General features: G+C 33.3%; 1 long non-coding RNA gene across 1 annotated transcript; it reads left to right on the top strand.

The window, feature by feature from the left end:
* The first annotated feature begins 4,274 nt into the window (after positions 1-4,274).
* LOC133733298 (uncharacterized) lies at positions 4,275-5,390 on the top strand. The gene is made up of 2 exons (XR_009857606.1): positions 4,275-4,751; positions 5,205-5,390. It is a non-coding gene; the product is annotated as an uncharacterized LOC133733298 (long non-coding RNA).
* Positions 5,391-7,650: the final 2,260 nt, after the last annotated feature.

A 7,650-nucleotide genomic window follows, 5' to 3' on the forward strand; every position in this document is an offset into this window, starting at 1 on the left:
GTTTTATGATCAAAGCTATTCATTTTCAAGTTCTTTTTTTTTTTTGGGGGGCAAAGAGTATTCTATCTAAAATGATGTACTGTGTGCCGGCCAATTTTCAAAACTGGCCTGATATCAATGCCGGTGGAAGACTAAAGATAATGAATGATTTTTTTAATTATTTTTATCAATAAATATCCTAGCATAATGCAGCAGGAAGGATAGAAAAATCATATTTGCCATCAACTCTAGAACTGACCATATATATATAAGAACCTTCTAGTAAGTGTTTTTTTTTTTTTTTTTTTTTTGTCATTTTAAGGGATCACTTATTAGGCCAACTTTTCTATCACATACTGGGATCTCAACCGTTCAGTTCTTAGCTCTATATAAGTAGATCATTTATGCAAATTATCAACCAAATTGATGACTATTAAGGTATCAAACTAGATTAAATCAATTGACGAATAAAATATGTCTAACCAAAACAGTTCATGTTTATAGTTGTAAATCACAGTTATGAATTCCTTAACAATCATTAATTTGGCTGAAAAGTGATTTACAATTGCTAAGTGAACGATCGAGATCCTAATATGTGATCGAAAAATTGATCCAACAAGCAATCCCTTAAAATGGCCAAAAAAAAAAAAGAATTCTTCACTAGAACAGCCTTATACACACACACACACACACACACACACACACACACACACACACACACACACACACACACACACACACACACACACACACACACACACACACAGAGCTTATCCAGAGCGGAGCTCCGCTTTGAAATTAAAGTGCGAATTTAAAGTTTATGGTCACTTTTCGGTCGCATATCCACATCTCGACCGTTCAGTTTTTAGGTACTAATGTATAGATTATCTTTGCAAATTTTCAGCCAAATTGATGATCGTTAAGACATTGATAACTGTCTTAAAGCTAGTATGGTTCAGGTTGGAAGATTCAGTTCGTCCGTTGGTTTAAGTGAGTTAAATACCTTAAAGATCATCAATTTGCTGAAAATTTGCGGAGAATATCTATACATTAGTACCTAAAAACTGAATGGTTGAGATGTGGATATGTGACCGAAAAGTGACCATAAACTTTAAATCCACACTTTAATTTCAAAGTGAAACTCCGCTCTGAATATATATATATATATATATATATATATATATATATATATATATATATATATATATATATATATATGAGAGAGAGAGAGGTCAGTTTTAGAAAATATATCCCACAAAACTAATTCTTACTGGACATCCACGCTGCTTTACTGTGTAATTAAGAGATAGGTCTGTATAAACAACAAACAAATTTACAAATAAACCGAAAATGATTTGATTATTTGATTACTTTCATTAGTATTTAGTAGTATTTGATGAAATGTATCTGGATGCTTAAATAGTTTTCATTTAGCTAGCTGATTGATTTTGAGCAAGAAATGAGTCGTGTGTATGCACTTCAAAACAAATCATTATGACATATTATCCATTGTGGCATATGGCTAAAAAGAGAGAACTAATTGCAGAGGAATTTCCTTGTCTAAATTAAATTACTATATTAGACGGGAGGACCCCTTTGACATCGGTTGCTTATATATGTTGCACATCATCTGACATACAATATGGTCAACTGTAGATCCAAAGAGTTATGATCCTATATAGCTTCTAGGATTACATCAATTTTTAACCTAACAAACTGGCATGTCCTAACTTAGTTAGCTAGCAAAGCTGTATCATACAAATTTCAGCGGCCTTTAAATAATGAGTTCATAACAAGTGATCTACATAAAACTCCAGCCATTGCGATATAACTTTTACGAGTTCGAAAGGTCATCACTATACAGATGTACACTTGTACATGCATGTGATATAGTACTCTTAAGAGGAAAAGCTATGGTTTATAAACTTGGGTTTTCTCTTTTAGAGATATAGTATAATAAAATCAGAATGAAAATTATTTTCTTCATAACTAAAATGATCACTAGCTAGCTTATAATTAACTTGGATTTGAGGCAATGCATGTTATTGAGTTGCGTTTTGGGTTCATGGCCATGTTACATGGTGACTTGGTGAGTCGAGGGGGAAGACAGGGACCATAGCTAATAAGGAGGCCACCGAGGAATACTCATCAAAGCGAGAAACACTGCCGGAGAGGGCAAAATGCTTGCGTTGAAATGTAGCCTCAGGCTCAACAGCCGCGGAAGAGGACGATCGATGCTAGCTAGTAGCTAGGGTTTCCGAATACCAACATTGATTGATGATCACTTTCAAGTTGCACTTACTTAAATCCAAAAGTATGTTTTATGTTGAGTTGCATTGCAGCTACTTAGTAACACAAGCTTCTGTACCTGGCCAGGTCATATATGCGACAATTAATTCTTTGGTTGAGACATTTTGTTACGTACTACTATATATTGGGAGCACATTGAATGAAAATAATGAAAATACAGACAATACATATATACTTGATTAAAATTGCAATGAATTATTTAAACATCAGATCTATGCAATGCATATATTCCTCTTTTAAGGCTTTTGCTTCTCCATAAAGTCTTGGCAGATTTAATAGCAACGTCAGCTCAATTTTAATAGGTATTAATAAATATGATTTTGGCCAACCTCAAATTTTATCTCACACAAAAAAGCTAACCGAGATGCATGTAAGACCTAGCAGATGCAGAATAATATGATCGATATTAAATAGTCTTCAAGTGCAAGCGTATACACGTGGTCAACCGCAGCCCATGGACCAAGTCTTCCGTAGATCATCAAAAACCACTGAATCCGGCCTACGTACCTTTTTTTTCTCTGTATTGGTAAAGCCACCCGATGCTAATAATTTGGATCATTTCTATATTTTCTGTAACTCAATACTACGTTACTTCGACATGCGTGCAGCTTTTAATTATGTTCTTTCTTAATTTTTAACAGTGTTCTAAAAATTTCTATGGGGCGGCCACTTAGGTGCTAGAAGGTGGCTAACAGCCTCGATTAGACATGTAGACATGTCGGGTTTAAGAAAAATGTTAAATTTTTTTTTTTGTTTTGTTTAAATACTTAAAAGCTACGTACTTTTGATCTTTTGATTTGTAAGTACATGATAAGCTACTTTTGATTTGTAAGTACTCATCATGTACTTCACTTTTTCCCCATGTTTTCAACCAATTGGTGGGAACTATAGTTTTATTTTTTTTAATTAGACGAACACTTATTAGGGGAAGTCTAAGGTGTGTTGATGTTTGTCATACATCAACTTTTTAATAAATATATATTAAATTAAATTAGTTGGTGAAACCTGCTGTACAGGTCAACAGGTTATTCACTTATAATTTGACATGTGTACTTAAAAAAAAAAAATTACCATACTAAGTACTCATTTATTCTTTTATACGTAAATCGTTCAAAAACTTGTAATGAATATAGTATATATAGTAATTACTTTTATTACAACTATAATTATCATTAAATACGTCTAATGTGGTCTTTTATTGTAAAATGCCTCATCGATGATATAATTTACAAAAGAAAGGACTCTAATTACAAAAAGAACAACTGGATTACAAGAATAAGGACTTGAAAAGTTTTAGGTCTAATATGATTATTTACCATATAAACAAAACATTTGTTGTAGCATTGGTAAAGGGATCGTTTTTTTTGTAAATGGATCATATTTCATGTAATTATCATAAAAACAACCATAATTACCACTTTATACCTCAATTGTTGTAATTTATAGTAAAATGCATTGTCAAACGAGTAATTCTCTCATGGATGATGAGATTTACACAAGAAAAGTATTAGTTACAACATATAGAACTTTAATACACAATTAAGGACTCGCGCCTCATTTACAATATATACATAAAGTTTTACCACTTTGACAGCAATTCGTTGTCACATTAGTAAAATGGTTCTCAGACTTGTAATATAAAAAATTACTACAAATAAGAGTTTGATTACTACTTCTACAACAATTCGTTGTCAAACTTGTAATATTGAAGAATTACCACAAATACAACCTTGGTTATTACTTTGGACCTCAATTGCCGTAAAATCTAGAAAAAACATTGTCAAATAAGTAAATAACTCCTAAGGGACAATAGTTACAAAATAGACAACCTTATTACACCATAAATGACTCACTGCAAATTTACTTAAACATATGAAGTTTTACTATTATAGCAACACATTCGTTGTTTTATTAGTAAAGTTGTTCTGAAAACTTGTAATAATGAAGTATTAACACTTATTATAACAATGTTTTTTTTTTTTTTTTTTTTTTTTTTCCGAACTGAGGATTGGGGTTCTTTATTTGCCTTTCTCTTCCAGCGTCCTTCTTCCTTCTTCCTTCTTTCTTCTTGGTCCATAGTTAATCTTTGGCGCTCAGATTATTTGCTTCTTCTTTTTCTTCTTCTTTTGTTGTCATTTTTCTTCTTTCTCTATCTTTTACTTCCTCATCTCTCCTCCAGTCGCTCTCACCCTCAAAAACCAGATCGAAAAACATACCAAACACCAAACAACCAAATCTGAATCGTACCTTCGCCATCCTTCTCTCTCAGCCTCTCACATCCTGCTTCATTTCCTATGAAACCAATCTTGGCCCAAAATCCGTAATACCCAAATCAAAAAACCTAACACCTCAGCCCCAAATACCTCCTCCAATCTCACGTGCTCTCTCGACTTCTTGCTTAGCAATCAGTTGCTTGTCACACTCGATTTCTGTTGAGCAATCGAAATCTTGTCGCTCATTAGGTATTTTTGGCTTTTTGGTATATGTTTGCAGTCTATTTTCCGTAAATTGGAGTTGATTTTGGTTAGTTCTTTGGTTTTTTAATGTGATTCTGTCAAGAAATTGAATGGGTACCAGGCTTCGATCAAATTTGTAGATTGCAGAGGTCTTCGTTTTGAGTTATATTTGCAGGTCTCCCGTTTGTTGCATTTGGAAACAATGGAGATCTTAGTAGTTTATGGTCAGTTAAGGGTCATTTCATCTTTAGATTTTGCTAGGGTGGTGATTGTCTTTGGTATCTGAACTTGCACACAAGGCATTTGGGAATTCAATTTCTAGGGTGGTGATTTTCCCCATGGCATTTGGGAATTCAATTTCTGTATTTTCGTTAAAAAAAAAAAAAAAGTTAACTTATGTTCAATTTATGGTCAGGAACTTGTTGACGAGTTAAGGTTATATTTTCACTTCTTTGACAGAGCTGGTTATGGCGAAAGTGATCCGTATCCCTCACGCTCAGTTAAGAGTGAAGCATATGATATTCAAGAACTAGCCGACACGTTGCAGATTGGGTCCAAATTCTATGTAATTGGAATCTCAATGGGGGCTTACCCTGTTTGGGGTTGCTTGAAATACATACCGCACATGCATGGTACTTACTTGAAGAGCCATGGCGCTATTGTTTTCTTTTTTTGTTTTGAATAATGTTTCTGACATTTACTAAAGAGAGGGACATTTACTAAACAAATATAGCTTGCCCACCAAAGCAGATCTTTTTTTACAAACCAAACCTATTTATCTTCATTTGGTGAAATAACTCATTGAAATTAAGATGTTTTATCGTGAGGAGGAGAACACAGGAAAATAAAATGAAGTTATTCCTGTTGTTATCATCACTAATGGTGTGCAAAGTTGGCGTCATATATATTCCAACAACGTTGACACAAAAGACATATATATAGAAAAATAACATCAGACATCCAAGGAAGGATAAACAAGGCTTTTAGTTTGTCATCATCCATAGCAGTTCAGTTAAACCATCAAAACCTAAAGTGACACCTAAAGAAATGTAGTTCTAACAATCAAATGTAACTTGCAAAAGAGTCTGATAAAATGTAACTAGTTGTAACTTGGTGTGCGCTATTGGTTATTTCTTAGGTTTATTCTTTGAGCCACGAGGCCGACCAGGACCATTTTTCTTAAACTCCTGCCTTTTAAGATATTCTGTAGACAACTTATCATACCAAACTCCCTTATATTGCATTTCATTACCATCACTTCCATTTATCGTACTTTGGGACACCAAACCAATATCAGATATTGAAGGTTCATACGATCCATCCATGCCTGAAACAAAGAAAATATTACCCAAGTATTAACAAACCATAATCAATTGACATTATGTTTGGTCTAATTTTCTAGCCCAAACCATTCTCCAAGAGTAAAATACTATAACCTATCTAAACCATTATGCTCTTGATGCCAAATAAGGTTCTCCACTTTCAATAACATATCACAGATATCAAATACTACATATAAATATAAGCACACCACACAAAAGTCTACGCTTTCATCTTCATGTTATTTATACTTTTGATTGAGAAAACCAGGTAAAATAATGCAGTTCAGAAGACTTGATGCACTATTAACATATCAACTTAATTCTTCTGTTTGGTATCATGATTGGTGATCAAACTATAACAAGACATCAATCAGTTAAGATTCACAATGGAGGAGTCCTAAAAGTGATCATAATGTGTTATTAAAAAAAAAAAAAAATACTCATGTCATTAACAATGCTAGTTTCAACAGATCACCTACATATTAGAGAAATTATATACTAATGAAACAACTTCCAACCAAACAATAGCACAGATTTACCAAACATATAAACACAGCCATTCAACACTTACGAGCAATTACATAGAGTTTTTCGTCTATCAGAAAATTACTAATTAGAGTATGTCATTATTGTTAGATTTCTGTTATCTTCTGTTTGTAGATTTAATGTAGGTATAAATAGGAGCATTATAGTTCTGTTATATATAAATTTCAGAGCGAGGTTAGGGTTTAGGGTCACTTTTCGGTCGCATTTCCACATCTCGACCGTTCAGTTTTTGGCTACTAATGTATAGATCATCTCTGCAAAATTTCAACCAAATTGATGGTCGTTAAGGCATTGATAACTGCCTTAAAGCTAGTACGGTTTAGGTTGGACAGATTCAGTTCGTCCACTGGTTTAATTGAGTTAGATACCTTAAAGATCATCAATTTGACTGAAATTTTGCATAGATGATCTATACATTAGTACCTAAAAACTGAACGGTCGAGATGTGGATATGAGACCAAAAAGTGACCCTAAACCCTAACCTTGCTCTGAAATTTCAAAGCGAGGTCTCGCTCTGGATAAAATCTATATATATATATATATAATAACTAGCTAGAGGTTTACATCAGATACATTAGTCTATTATACGACATTAAGTCTTTAATTGATAGATAGTTGATCAAAACCTCGGTAATAGTTCTTAATATATATATATATATAGTGAATGTTGTGTGCAGGTACATATATATTACATGATGTAGTCAGATACCTTAGGTTCACAACAACACAAATCAAGAAGCATAAAACAAATAAGCCTACAAGAAGTGGGCAAAAGAAAGAGATACCGTTTAAGCCTATAAATGCTTAACTGACACTATAACATACTAGGCAGTGAGTCCTAAACTATAGCAGAAATACAAGATTAACGGGCTTTCAAATCTTTATCGCAAACAATAGATATTGCCTAGACTCAAGCTAAGGCCCCTGATATACATGAACTAAAAGCCACCAAGATGTCTTATTCTTCAATCAAGTCAACAAGAACTGATCACCATTATCATCTAAATGATAATGGCGCAACCTACCAGCTAAGCTTT

Source organism: Rosa rugosa, chromosome 2 (assembly GCF_958449725.1).
Source record: "Rosa rugosa chromosome 2, drRosRugo1.1, whole genome shotgun sequence".
Classification (NCBI taxonomy): domain Eukaryota; kingdom Viridiplantae; phylum Streptophyta; class Magnoliopsida; order Rosales; family Rosaceae; genus Rosa; species Rosa rugosa.